This window comes from Pseudorca crassidens, chromosome 6 (assembly GCF_039906515.1).
Source record: "Pseudorca crassidens isolate mPseCra1 chromosome 6, mPseCra1.hap1, whole genome shotgun sequence".
NCBI lineage: Eukaryota > Metazoa > Chordata > Mammalia > Artiodactyla > Delphinidae > Pseudorca > Pseudorca crassidens.
In genome coordinates this window covers 38,731,120-38,746,755 of record NC_090301.1, presented here as the reverse complement: position 1 = coordinate 38,746,755, position 15,636 = coordinate 38,731,120, and the positions used below count along the sequence as shown (strand labels likewise).

Sequence of the window (15,636 nt, the reverse complement as noted above, 5' to 3'; positions counted from 1 at the left end):
TTTTCTTTTTTGCTTGCATATCACTGTCTCAATGAAATCTACCCTGACTGCCCGGTTTAAAACTACCCTGTCTCCAGCATTCCTGGACTATCTTACTCCGCTCAATTTCTTTTCTATAACCCTAACACCATCTAACATACTATATAATCTACTTATACTTCTTGTATATTGTCTTTCTCTCTAGAATGTAAACTCCAAGAAGTCAAGGACTTTTGTCTATTCTGTTCACTGATGTATCTCAAGTAACTAGAATACCTGGCACATAGTAGGTGCTCATATTTGGTTGAACAAAAGAGGTTGTCATGTCTTCTTTTAATTATGATGATATGGCATTAACTGAATACCAGTATTATACTGTTAAAATATACAAAGGAGGAAAATAAAATTCTCACCAAGGAATGCATAAAGCCTTTTTAAAAAGATCTCTGTCCTGTTCAAAATAGAGAAAAACAAGGACAATATTGCAAATTCCACACTAAGCTTTACTAGACTAACTTAACAAGATCAATTTATTTAAACTCTCAATCTTTATAACAAGAATTTCTAATTAATTCAATCACATTGCTATGCTGAGTTGACATTCAACTTTGTTTATAGCTTATAGTCCATCACACCAAATGCACAAAAAGATGAACTAGCTTACTTAAGATCACATAATCAGTTTCTGGTAAAGGCCTTTGAAACATCTTAAACAAGTTTATTCCTGATGAAGACTTTCAGAGCATTTCTAAATTAACATTTACTTTTTCCCCAACTGAATACTGTCCTATATAGAACATAGGAAACTCAAATTCTTTGATAATACCTCAAATGAAAAAATTATTAAACGTTTACTTATATCAAATAATCTATTTAATTTGGCTACTCTAAAAATTTATAATAAATATCATTGTGAAAACAGAATATGCAACTGGTAATAGTTTTAGCCAATTTCATGTTAGAAATATCAGCAGGAATTCGGTGATCTTTATAAAATTTGAGGCTTAAAAATTTCCAATGTCGGGCTTCCCTGGTGGCACAGTGGTTGAGAGTCCGCCTGCCGGTGCAGGGGACATGGGTTCGTGCCCCGGTCCAGGAGGATCCCACGTGCCGCGGAGCGGCTGGGCCCATGAGCCATGGCCGCTGAACCTGCGCGTCCGGAGCCTGTGCTCCGCAACGGGAGAGGCCACAACAGTGAGAGGCCCGCGTACCACAAAAAAAAAAAAAAAAAAAAAAAAAATTTCCAGTGTCTTCATGAAGCACACATTGCTGTCAGAACATAATTTTCCCCATCACAGTTTGCATGGCTATATTTCCTCCAGCGATTACACTTTAACAATGAGAATGTAAGCCTCAGCTCTTTCAAAGGGTCAAGCATGTTCAGCACATGGTAGCTTGGTAAACACCTTGGCACATGATTCTCTATTAGGTCCTATATGAATATTCTATAACGATGACACTAAAATGCTTCAATCCCCTTCCTGGTACCAAAGCTGACAGATTAGAACAAGACTTCATATTGCTAAAGAAATTTCATGAGAAAGAGTAGGTAAATGATCTTTTTCTAAAGGTCCATCATGTGGGGCAAGGTGATGACAGGCTAACAAGAGTTAGAAGGAAGACTTTAAGGCCTAAAAACAGAAAGAAAACAATTACGGAAGTAATGATGGAAATGAAAATCACTGAAAATTAATTGAACAAATATTTACTGAGCATCCCCTCTCTGCCAGTGAAAGTCCCTCTCCTCGTGGAGATTTTGGTCCAGTGGGAAAAGCGATGAATAATCAGACACAAAATAATGTGTATGTCAGGTAGTGTAGTACAGACAACGTAATGTCAGGTGGTGGTGACATGGGTTGAAGGAAGACAGCCAGGGAGTGGGAGGGGGAGAGAGAGTGGTGGGAGAGTACTATTTTATGTAGGTTGATGAGGGAAACATTTGAACAGGGCCTTGAATGAAGTGAGACTGCTTTCCACTGGGAGATTTGGGAAAAGGCAACACAAGAAAATGCAAGGACCCTGAAACAGGACAAGCCCACTGTGTTCCTAGGGAACAACAAAGTGATGCAGAGTGAAGGATGAGGCCAAGAGTGGGAGAAGATGAGATCAGAGAGACAGGCAGGGCCAGCTTGTAGATGGTGTGTAGTATGGCTTTTGTTTTTAGGTACACATCATTTATTACAGGTGCAATGAAAGTAGTATGCTGCTTGATAATGGTGTTACCAGGCTGTGGCTGCTGTGTGATGCTAGGATCCCAGAACTTCAAGAAACAGCAGGCCTGAGTTTAAATTCCATTTTTCCCATTTACAGAATGTATGACCTTGGGCAAGTCTTAAAACTGCAAAGACCCCATTTCCCCATTCTATAAAATGATAATGGCACTCCTAGCTCAGAAAGGTGTGAGGAGGACATGTGTACAGGATGTGAACCTGGCTCATATTAGGAGCTATTATACATGTGTAGGTGTTTATTTGATCCTTTTTAAAGAGTGCTATGTTTTTAATACTCAAAAGCACAATTCCTCAACTTCTTTCCTTTTAACTTTTTAAATTTATTTCCTTTAAAGACATTGTCTTATTCTGATTTTTCATAAATAAATTAAAACAAAAGCATAAAAAATATATAAAAAAACACAAAAGCATAGTTATTTTTATGTTTTTGGAGACTCTGCTTTCTTAAGCAATGGATGTTAAATGACCAGGCAGCAAAAGTGCAGAGGCCGTATGTACAGAAATTGCACATTATGCCATGTACTACGCCGTGTAGCACAGTCTCCCACACAGAGTGTCTGAATACTGCCCAGTTCTTGGATGGAGGGTCACTCAGAGCTGAAATTGCTGTCAATGAGCTTTAAGCCTGGCTTAATAAAGAGTCAGGCAGAGGTGCCCTCATCTCCCTACACAATAAATCCAAGACTTTGAATACAGTTTCAACTTGGGAATCTCTGTCACAGCACTTTGTATAAAAAGTCATCAGGAATTATAATGTTTTGACTATATATCCTCCTTTCTTTCCTCTATTTTTTTAAATGCCATGCATACACTAAGCTCTCACTCATAGGTAATTCCTTCTAATACTAAGTGAAGTTTAAAAGCAACCTCTAGATTTTCCAGGATGTTACTTTTACATTGCACATGATAACTGAAGATTCTGAGAAATGTACCATTATAAAATATAATGTTTAGTACCAAATCATCCTTTGGTTCAGGTAAATTACTCCTTTGATCTTAATGAGCTCATATAATAAGGACTGGAAACTGTAATAGATAACTTTATTTAAAGAAGGAGGTTGCCCTTATTGAAATGAACCAGATACTTTTTGGAGCTAATCCAAACTAGTTATGAAAATATTAATAAGAAATATGTGGGAGCAATCTTTCTGGAACAGTTATTGCTACTGATTCTAAAGAATAATTTTGCCGAGTGGCTACTCCCTTGGGCCCTTCCCCAAAGTGTCTTGATCAGAAGATGGATAACCTTCCCAGAGATTAGACTGCTCACCTGAATCTTTACTAGATCATCAACTTCCTTTTCATTAAACTGAGCATGTATCAATGTTTCCCATTAAGGATGCTCCTGGCATTCTAGCAGATAATTCTTTGTAAGAGTCTGTCCAGTACATTATAGGAATGGTTAAGCATCCCCAGCTCCCAGGCACTACATGCCAATTATATGCTTTATGACAATAAAAAATAACATCCCCACCCCCCCCTTGTGAACCATTTTTGGCATATAGCCCTCCTCCCCCAAATTTTTTTGATTCAAAAACACTAATTTGAAAAAATTAAAATAGAACTGAAATTTTGCCCTGCATTCATCCCAGTTTTTAAACAATTAATTGAAGCAGATTTATAAGGTCTATAGAAGACTGGGCCAGTTTGCCACAGTTTCCACAAGAAAATATTTTTTAAAAACATGGTTTTAATCTTGAGTTAAAATTTTGTTGTAAGATTGTTGTTAAATCATTAGTCTCTAGAATGTGAATCCCTATGAATGAATACTTGTCCACAAAAATGTTACATTATAAATAAATCTGTTTTAACATCTCATTCCCTGAGAGAAGAGTTTTTAAATCCATCAAAAACATTATTATTCCAAAGGCAGATGAGCTGTCATGAAACCTCTTTGGACTCAGTCTAACGCCATTTTCAAAAGCATTCTTGTAGGTAGAACCTGTACTTAACTTCACAGTAAAATAATTCATCTAAAACCAATGGGACTCTAGAAATTCAGTGAGGGGACTGCATTTTATTTGTAAAAGTTTTACAAAAGCTTTAATCCCAGCACTGATCTCCTACGTTGAGATGTCAAATGACTAAATGTGATGAATGCACTACAGAATTTGTTAATAATTGTCCCTAAGCAAGCTGGGAGGGGACAGCATTAAGAATTTTTCAAAAAGAAAGGCAGACACAACTGTGAATTCCAAACAGTTGGACACAGAAATCAGATGAGAGTGGAATTCATTTCACAGAACTTTCTAATACCTTACCTCATAAAATCCCAAAGAGTTCCTCTCTGCCTTTGTCAGGGCAGAATCCATCATTTCAAATCAGATTTAGGAAGCAGCACGAAGAGACATTTCATTCTCCTTAAAACCATGTACCTGGCCTACCCACTTGGCAATGTCATTCATAAGCGTGGCCCGAACTGAAGTTAAAGAGGTTCTGAAATCCTAATGCGGCGGGGAGAGCTCTGCGGGTCCACTTCAGATGCGCCTGCTGTTCTTCCTCTTCCCCAAAGTTCTAGCAGTGAAATACTGAGTGGGACTCGAGCAGGCTGCTACTAGGAGACTCCTGTCCAGCTATAAACAACACTGAGAGCCGCCCCTGCCTTTCATCAAGACTTATCACTGTTCAGGCATCCGAAGTGAAAAAAAATCATGTATCAGTGTCCCCGCGGCTGAGGCAGTTGCGGCCACGCCCCTGTAAAGCACAGGATGCAATCGCCCCATCCTCCCCTCAGCTTCCTTCCTTTGCTTTTCCATGGGAGAATTCCAAAGAAAAAGTTATGTGTGTACACACACACACTCACACACACAGGGGGCTGATGTCAACAAGCTGACTGTTATCACAGAGAGGGGGTTTTTCTGTTTGATTTACTCAGAATAGAGTGGCCACTATCTGGGAAACTCTAATTTACTGTTACCATTAATCAGATACAGACTTAATTTAAGTTACTGAAATAGTATCCTAGCCAATCCAGAATAGAGTTTGTGGACTTGTGGTTTCAAACTGTAAAAAAGGACTAAAACTTTTTCATATATCATATAGCTTTCATGAAAATCGCCAAATGTGGTTATCAGTACAGAAGTTATTTTCAGACCCTACTTTTAATGCAAAAATAGACACAATCACCGATTTACCTGGTACTCCTGTCTTATTCTAGGAAGCGGTTGTGGTATGAGAATCTCCAGTTCAGATGCATTGTCCTTCAATGGGGAGAGGGGCCTGGTAAAGCTGTTCACCCACCCAGTGCCATCACTGCAATTTTTTTTTTTTTTTTTTTTTTTTGCGGTACGCGGGCCTCTCACTATTGTGGCCTCTCCCGTTGCGGAGCGCAGGCTCTGGACGCGCAGGCTCAGCGGCCATGGCTCATGGGCCCAGCCGCTCTGCGGCATGTGGGATCCTCCCGGACCGGGGAATGAGCCCGTGTCCCCTGCATTGGCAGGAGGACTCTCAACCACTGCGCCACCAGGGAAGCCCCATCATTGCAATTTTTAAGTGCTGGTTGAATGCATGAGTACAATCAAAGGCTACAAGACCATCTCTTTCCAGCAAAACTTCCAGGAAAGCAAGATGAGATGTGCTCAGTTGTCACGTGCTTTTGCTGCGAAGTAGGGCAGACTAGATTTAAGCTCCATGGTACATTTGGTGGCTGCAATTTCCTCTCCACTGTTCCCTTAACCCAGACATAGTTTGCCATGAAACTTCAAAGGTGCACAGAACTTTGGGCTGATTCTGGAATAGACTGAGTGAACACAGCAAGCTTGTCACGCCAGAACCACCCCCGCCCCATCCAGCCCTCTTCTGGACATGCAAACCCAGCCATGTCTTAGGACAAATCATTGTGGATTTCTAGGTACATCCTAGCAAACAACAATAATAGCAAGCATGTATGGAATGCCTACTATGTACCAGGAACACAGAGTAAATGCTTTAGAAATAGTCTCTAATGAATGCCACCGTGCTCTAAAACTGAGGTCAGTAGTGTTATTAGGTCCATTTTACAGATGAGGAAACTGAGACTCACAGAGAGAAAGTGATAACAACCAGGATTAAAGTCAGATCTGAATACACCCAAGCCCAAACCCTGTTATAATACACTGCCTCCCCAAATAACACTGTGAAAATGCCATGACCTCACTAATTAATAGGTGGCCAATGGGCCCACAGCAGCTTCAGTCACCATTAGGAGATTAGAAAAAATAAGCCAGAAAGGATGAATTTATTTCCTATTGTTGGCATGAAAGATGGCTAAAGCCTATGAACAACAGACTGCTCAACAATGTCAGCATCTCTGTTTTCAACCCCAGTGTTTAACCCTTACCTCCACTCAACTCCCAGGGCCCTGGACCCACTTGATGCTCCCACCACTCTGGCCCTCCAAGCCACGTTTCCTTGCCTTCCAAATACTGTAACAGTTGTCAGATACGCCACTTTAGCTGAACTCTAGATTCTGGTCCATCCACGTGTCACTGACACTCACTTGTGACAAACAGGCTACTTTCCTATGTAAAGGAAATCTGCTTCTCCACAGCACAAGTCTTTGTCATAATAGAACATAGATTTTTCCCAAGATGATCATGAAAGAAACTTATAGGGTGGAGCAAGGGAGGTTAGATGAACATTGGAGCTTAGCCTTAAGGCCATCACATACACGTACCCTTTCATGGGGATGCTGTTTCTTAAATACAAGTAGTTCAGCCAGTACCTCTTCACTCACAATAAACTACTGTATTGAGAAAGTACAGCCAGAAGATGAGCCTTGAAATTTACATATGCCATTCCTTCCTCCAAACCACACCCTTGAAGAAAACACCGGAAAAAAAAAAAAATCCATAGCAACAAATAAAATGGTGAAGCACATTAATACCAATTTTGCATCCATATAACACCTTAGCATTTTCACCTACTATGCTATCATATAGGTGCTAGGCACTGGGAGACATATGCGAACAAGACAAACACAGCCCCTCCTTCTTCTTGCAGAGCTTCTATTTTAGAGAGAGAAACACTAAATAACAACTATAAAGTGAATTCTTTAGTTACTTTTATGATACATGCTACAAAGGAAAAAGAGAAGGTGGTAAGGCAATGGATGAGCTGGGGACATGACCCAGGCCAGAGAATAAGAGAAAGCTCCCTCAAGGAATCAATGTGTGGACTAAGTGGACCACTAGGAATTGGGGAGGGGAGGAGGGAAGAGGAGAGAGAGTTCATTCCAGACAGAAGAGCTGTGCAGAGGCCCTGTGGTAGGAAGCAGCATGGCCCTTTCAGAGACTGAAGGAAGACCAGTGTGACTAGAGCACAGAGGATGAGGGAAGGATGAGGCCATGGGAGGAGAACAGACTAGGAAATTTAAGCATCAGTGTATAGGGAGAGAAAAGGAAGCTTAAGAGTAAGGGAAAGGAGGGCTTCCCTGGTGGCGCAGTGGTTGAGAGTCCGCCTGCTGATGCAGGAGACATGGGTTCGTGCCCCAGTCCGGCAGGATCCCACATGCCGCGGAACAGCTGGGCCCGTGAGCCATGGCCGCTGAGCCTGCGCGTCAAGAGCCTGTGCTCCGCAGCGGGAGAGGCCACAACAGTGAGAGGCCCGCGTACCGCAAAAAATAAAAATAAAAAAAATAAGGGAAAGGAAACGTCCCTTTCCCCATCTCCTTAAGCTCTCCTTCTGAAAGCCCAACTGATTATCACATTCTCAACATTCTGATCTATTGATCAACAAGGATACTTGTGGGTAGAACTGTGATTTGTGGCTGCTGAATGAATTAATCATATAAATTAAAGACATCACTTAACTGAAATAGCTTATTCCCCAAAGCTCACAGAATATTTATTAAGAATAGGGTAGAGAAGAGCAAAACACAATTCTTAGATTACAATACAGACTGACAATGGAAAACTCCAACAGTGTTTCCTCCAGCTATCTTTATGCGGGCACCAAAAACACGAAGCAGAGTCAAGGTTAGCACATCAGGAAGCAACAACCCTCTTCCTGAAAAGCCCATTATGAATTTCCTTTGTGTTTATGCATTTTGCATGCCTGTGAGTCTGACATCACTCATATGCATTACTGAAGTCTTGCAGCAAGGGTCTGCCTATCTGCTGCAATTTGTATTCCCTGCTTTTTCTTCTGAAATTGTGTTTGTAAAGCAGCCAGATGAATACTCATTTCATCACCGCTCTGTTTTCGGATTCCCAACATCTTCCAATGGAAATACACATTGGTTCGTGTATAAATCAGAAAGCTTTTGAAAATAAATTTTAAAATGAGACAGCTGCTAAAAGATCAAGGGGAGGACGCTCAAAACTAAACTCAAGTAGATACATGTACATGAAACATGTTTGTTTGTTTTAAATTTCTCTTAGAAAGTGGTATGCAATCAAATTCAATAAAAATAATAATGGCTATCACCTGTTATCTATTAAGAAACTTCTATGTGCCAGGCACACATTCCCTCATTTAATCCTCATAATAACTTTCTGGAATCGTCACTACAATCCCCATTTCACAGATTAAGAAAAATGGGGGATAGATGGATTGAATTACTTGCTAACACAAGATTACATAGCAGGAAACCATCTGAATTTCAAATCTAGAGTTTGCATGACATCAGAGATTACCCACACATTTCCCACTGCTATACAAATTCCCCAGGTTACTGACTACCACTCACCAATGCCAAGAGCTGTGCTCGGTATTTCAGAATCATTAACTGATAGAGTTCTCCCAGCAATTCTAAGAGGTCTTGTTATCCTTATGAGGAAACAGTTTGGAGAGGTCTAGTAACTTGATCAAGGGCACACAATGGCAAGGTTGAAAGGTCCAGAGGAAAATTTTCCAGTAGCCTGCATAATTTCACATCAGCAACATTCTTGCGGTACTCTGAGTTCAGTAAATACAAGTATGGACCTGTTACTTTCTTAGGGTTTTGCAGTTTTACCTGGGAAGTTATCATTATGCTTGGGAAGAGAGTGAAGTCCCCAAAGAACTGATTTTCTTTTCTTAAGTGAATAAGGAAATCCCTTTATCACTGTCCATTCAAGACAAAATATCAGGATTATGATCTACTGCTTTCCTAAAGAAGAATAAATGACCTTCACTCTTCTATCTCTAAAAGACAAATACACACACGGGATATAATGTGCCAAAAACTCTGAAAGGAATACACAAATAAGAATAAATGTGGTGGTGTTTGTTATTTTTTAGTAATTTCCACTGCTGAACTAAAGATCCAGCTATAGCAGAGGCTCTTTTATTTGACTGACGTGTACCTTGAATAATATATCCAAGGATATATTATTTTTCCTTATGGGTGAATTTGGTATTAACACCTAAGAATATAATATTTTTCCTTAACAATAAATTTTGTATTAACCCCAGATTAATGTAAAGACAAGTGTTTTTAAATGAAATATTAACGTGGTTTATATACAATCCCACATGTCTCATTCAATTCATAACAACTGTTTAATTACATGGTTAATGGATTCTGTAGCTATGCTACTTTTTTTTTTTTTTTGCGGTACGCGGGCCTCTCACTGTTGTGGCCTCTCCCGTTGTGGAGCACAGGCTCCGGACGCGCAGGCTCAGCGGCCATGGCTCACAGGCCCAGCCGCTCCGCGGCATGTGGGATCTTCCCGGACTGGGGGCATGAACCCTCGTCCCCTGCATTAGCAGGCGGACTCTCAACCACTGCGCCACCAGGGAAGCCCCTATGCTACTTTTTATTCCAAATAAAATTATATTATATAAAGCAAGGTGAATTTAACTGTAAAATCATTACAATAAAGAAGGATGTACAATTATTTTATTTGTGTATGTGTGTTCTTTGCTTCTGTCTGTAAAATGAAAACATACCTTTTTCCAATAAGGCTTTGTATATGTCTGAGATAGCAATGAACCCAAGAATATCCTGGAGATTCTCTGCTGAAAGCACATATATAAAGACTCCAAAATATTCACATTAGTGGACATTTCAGAATTGGCATTTATAATATACCACCATAGTGTATGATACAGAATCGAATAACCACACAGATTCCCACACCCTTAAAGAGTAGAGCTCAAATTCTATTGTGTATTAGAATCAACTGGTGAGACTCATGTTTAAAATTCAGACTAAATTTCATAGAGCAAACCAGAGAAATTCTGATTCAGTAGGTATAAGATGGGTCTTAGTAGTCTTCATTTTTAAACAATTACCCGAGCTAATTCTGATATAGTTGGTCCTTAAACCACACTTTAAGAGACACTGACCTGGAGTCAAAATCCAACAGACCATATATTAAGGTATGTGTGCATATGAATGTCATATTTGATTTTGTAAATTCGTTTTAGTAGAAAACTCAAAAAGAGACATGCATCTTTGTACCTTTGCAGTGTTACCTACCCTAACAATTCTCATGTTGATTATTTCCACTCCATCTTAAGAAAAGAGGAAAACTATGTAAGAAGAAGACAAGAAAGTACAGGAAAAATGAAGAGACAGGAAGGGACACTAACATGAGAAAAAAAGTTTTTGTCTGTATTTAAATCTAGAACAGTGCTCCTCAAAATATGGGCCATGGGCCAGCACTGGGCCATAAGCTGGCTGTTAATCACCTGAGAAAAGTACAGAAATTGAGCCCTTTAGTAACTTTTACAGAAATTTGTTAGAGTAATTTTAAGTCTGTTCAATCTAATAATAAAAATGTGGGCTTATATTCTGTGGATCTTGTTTTTTATTCAATTTCATTCTTCTAATAGTTTATTTTTATTCTGACTAATGAAAGATCAGTGTCTGTGATGGATCTGAACGACCATAGGTAATCTGAGAAACTCTGGCATACTCTAGATGGAAGAATGAGCCATGCTTGGTCAGACCAGGGAGCCTCTTAGCCCAGGGTTTGATATAAAAGTGGCTTTCTGTAATATCATTTCCAAAGGTTAGGGGCCAGAAATGATCTATTGAATGACTGTCTGAACTAACGTCTTCATCGTCTCATAATAACTCACTCTGAATCTGTCAGCAATACACCAATCTATGTGTTACGTGAATTGACCAACCATTTGTTTAGCTTGTACCACCTCTTAGAATGATATTTTAGTAAAATTTCCTCAAAGTTTACTTTCAACAGCAAAAACCAACCCTCGTTTCACTTATTATAAATGTTATCTTTCAACTTGCAAAGAAATCCTTGAGTTTTAATATTTGAGAATTCAATGATGAACTTTATCACTTGAGGGTATAAATATTATATCTATACAATATCTATACTCTGTCTGTGAATCTTTGTTGACATGAAACGATTGCTTCAGGCTATTCTCAAATAGCAGCCTAGCCATCTTAGCATTGGGCCCTATCAGCTAATGATTTTCATGATTTTTGGCAATGAAAACAGTAATAAGAAGCACAAAGTATCAGTACATTATTTCAGTCATAAGTACACAGACACAGATCTCATTTTGCAGTTTTCCTGCCTCCTAGTAAACCTTGAATAATAATTCTTTCTCTTGTTAGAGACCTGCATTCTAAACAGAATTGAAGTTAAATTGTAGACATATTTCTACAATTCCTGGCTCAGGTCAGTATTTCCCTTCATGCCTCCCTGCAGTTGCTACTTTTGCTCTACCAGTGTTGCCAAAAATAACTTTTTCCTCTTCCAAGTTAAACACGGTGTTTATAAAAGGTGAGGATGGAGAATCTGGGAGCATGAATCTGTACACACAACAAACAAACTCACAATAATAGCAACAGCACTCCTAGCTGCCAAGATTTCTAGCCAGGAAGAATGAAAAATGAGGTTTTTTTCCTACTAAATAATTATGCCTCCTTTTTAAAAGAGAATAAAGCCAAGCTTTAAATATCCAAGTTTGTTCTGTGATGCTTAAAAGTTATGTCACACACTAAGTTTGTTCATTATGTTTTCTTAACATTTTTTAATCCAATTTAAGACATTTTCTCATGTAGTCAGTTTAGTCAGTTCATATGACTAAGAACTCTCTGACAGCTTGAAGGCAGTACAGAATAGCACTGGTTCTGCAGCCAAAATGGACACTTATTAGCTGTGTGACATTGGCCAAATGAGTAACCTTCTACAAACTTTAACTCACTCATTTATAAGATGGGGATAGGGACTTCTCTGGTGGTACAGTGGTTAGGACTCCGCGCTCCCAATGCAGTGGGCCGGGGTTCAATCCCTGGTCAGGGAACTAGATCCCATATGCGAGCCGCAACTAAGAGTTTGCATGCCACAACTAAGGAGCCCACCAACCGCAACTAAGGAGCACATGCATGTGCCGCAACTAAGGAGCCTGACTGCCGTAACTAAGAACTGGTGCAACCAAATAAATACATAAAATAAATATTTTTTTAAGTGTTTAAATAAATAAAATGGGGATAATAACAATGTATAACCAGCATGATTTTGAGAGCACTGTAAAGCTACATAAAGCAAGGAGACAGTGTGCCTGGCACAGAGTATTTACAGACTATCAGTAACTCTCAGATTCTAGTGTTGTCTTTATTCTCAATAGAGAAGATCTAAATCATTGGACTATTTGGAGAAGTTTTCAGAATTCTACTTCTGTGGCAAATATGAATACTAAGTAGATTAATGACAGTCCACCAAGAAGGCAACTGGCTAGATGAACTGACCTCAGAAGTCACTTGGATATAGGTTATCTAACATGATTCAACCAGGCTTAAATTCAATACTTTTATTAAAATTCAAGTAACATTGTTGGAGAAAAAGAATTGCCTTTAACTAAAGGAATTATAATTATGTTAATTCTTTTTATTGTATTACATACATTTGCTTCAGCAATCACTTTGGGAAAGGTTAAGTGGAGTAGATAAAACTAAAATCATAAGACATCTTTGTAAAAATAGATGGCATTCATCCAAAATGCCTTTCCTGGAACAAATTGTAACAACTTGATTCACTGCCGCCCTTCCCTACAAAGCTATATTTAAGGATCTGTAAGCATTTCCCTTATAAACTGCTATCATCAGGATTTGTAATTTTACCTTCTAATCTGTTTTAGAGTTTATGTTTAAACAACTCAATCTTAAAAAAAAGCTATTGTTTTTTAAATTTAAAAACTTCCTTCAGTAAAGAATAATAGTACAAGGTTGGGGTGCGGGGGGGAAATCACCAGGAAAGTAAGGATTATTTTACACATGAAAAAATGGTTTAATAAGCAAAATAATATGCATGTTCAAGAAATACGTGCCACCAAAGATTATATAAGTTCAGTGGTCATTGTGTCATGATCTGTAATAATTAGAAACCAGATTAAGTGTCCAAAGAAGATGAATAGGTAAATTATGACACAGCCATATTATAGAATATTATGTAGTCATTACATTATGTTCCCAGATAATTTTGAATGACATGGGAAATGGTCATGATATAATAAGTGGAAAAATGTACTGCAGAGTTATATGTATAATATGAGCTTAATTGACCTTAAACATACATACGGTATTTATAAAAATAAAATTGTAAAAGGAATATGCCAAAATGTTCAGAGTAATTATTGCTTGGCAGGAAGACTTAAGTGTTCCTAATATTCTTCCATATTTTCTACCTTTTCTATAATGAACTTGCATTACTTTAATAATCAGAAAACAGAGGCTTCAATCTGGCTTAGTGTGACAGAAACAGTAATAAATAAAAAAATAAAGTTTCCCTTGCAAACCTATCTATCCTGACACTTGAAAATATTACTTATAGTGTGGATTTAAGTACTCAATCAAAAGGAGTTGTTATTTATCGAGTGGAGTTGGCCAAAAAAGTGACCTTGTAGCTAACCACACATTATCAATAAACCATATGTCTCAAGATACTAAAAAACACAAGTATCATTCATCATAAGGACACCTCCAGGGGACAAAACACAAATTCAAGATACATCTGGTAAAGGAATTGTAAAAAAAAAAAAAAATTGAAGTGAAAGATGGCACACAAAAACTAGTTTAAATCTGAGTTTAAAATTGTATTCAAAACTCCAAGTACTGAATAGTCATCAACTCAAAGAGATCTGCTCCAAATGGAATTACGACATCAATTTAAATCAAACATAAATACCCAAATAATTCAGATTCCCAGGCTATTTCAGGGTCTCCAACTTACACTGTAAACACAGGCCCGTGTGCGTGCGCATGTGCACACACGCCCCCCCCACACAGAAAAATCACAGTACAATCAACCATTGTAAACATTCATGGCCATAAATATCATTTCCAGTCTCTCTTTAAAGAAACCTGAATAAATTCTACCAGAAAAACAAGTTTTACTTTTTTCATCAAGATGACATTTTTTAAAACTTATATATCCATTATGTATCAGCTACTATGCAAAATATTTTCACGTAAGCTCTCTTTTTCATCTTGTCCTCTTATACCACTGTTAGAAAATCTGGTCCACGCGGATACAGTCATATCCAATCCCCTCTATCAGTCGATGTTATCTGAGATAAGGACATAGAAGATACTTTATTAATCTTCATATTCCAAAAATTATCCAGTTCTGGGAAACATCCAATACATGTTTTTGATTAAATGAGTAAGAACAGATTCTCTATCCTAGTTTTTATTTCCCTCAGACTTTATTTCAAACATCGTAAGTGTGAAGCACTTTATAACTTACTGGTCTCCAAATGTATGTATTTAGGAGCAACCGCTAAAATAAAAATTTGAAGAGCTACTAATACTGGAACAGACACAAAGCCACATCTAAATAATCTCCTTATACTGACAAGTAAATATGAAGAGTCTGACAACAAAACATAAATCCAAATAGTTTTCATTCTTTAGGGGAAAAATACATAAAAGTTACAAACTCTATAAAAACTACTCTTTGAAGATGCTCAAATTTCATAAGCGGGCCAAGGAAGTTTTAATAACATTACTCTCTAAGTCAAATGGAAACCAACTTGGTTGAAGCTACACACTTAGTTTGTGCCAAGGAGAAGTAGCTTGGACATTCGTGATAAAACAATAAATAAATTCTTAGAACCTTGAAGAGAGAGAAAGAGAGTCTCAAATATAACCTAAGAGGAAACTTACATTATAGCCACTTCTAATTCTTTATGTGCTTAAGTTTATATACTTGGAACAATTGCATTCCCTATCTAAGCTGGTAAAAATTACCTTGGTGTAGATTCTTCTAAATGGCATCGGAATAGTAAATTCACAAATGAGGCAAAGCTTCCATTTTGCAAATTGATCATGCAGTAACAATTGTAACATCTGAAAAGGCTTAGAATAAGCTTTTCTCCCCATTTCTTGCCAGTAAATCAAGTCAATAAGACTAAATCAAAAATAGAAAATGTGGACCAACCAAATAAAATACAAAAGAGAAAAAGAGGAAAGAAAATGAAGAAGAAGGATATTTTTTGTTGGCACAAGTCTACTTGGATGCATTCTCACATAGCGTTTTTACAGTTC

General features: G+C 38.1%; 1 protein-coding gene across 3 annotated transcripts in view; it reads right to left on the bottom strand.

The window, feature by feature from the left end:
* Positions 1–15,636, bottom strand: part of HECW2 (HECT, C2 and WW domain containing E3 ubiquitin protein ligase 2) — a 414,063-nt gene that overhangs the window by 178,090 nt on the left and 220,337 nt on the right. The window contains exon 1 of one of the 3 annotated variants that reach the window (XM_067741146.1): positions 4,472–4,625. The exons of the other annotated variants lie outside the window; for them this stretch is intronic. The gene's annotated coding sequence lies outside the window, so the exon portion shown is untranslated. Of the gene's footprint in view, positions 1–4,471; positions 4,626–15,636 lie in introns of those variants that run through there. 3 annotated transcript variants of the gene reach the window in all.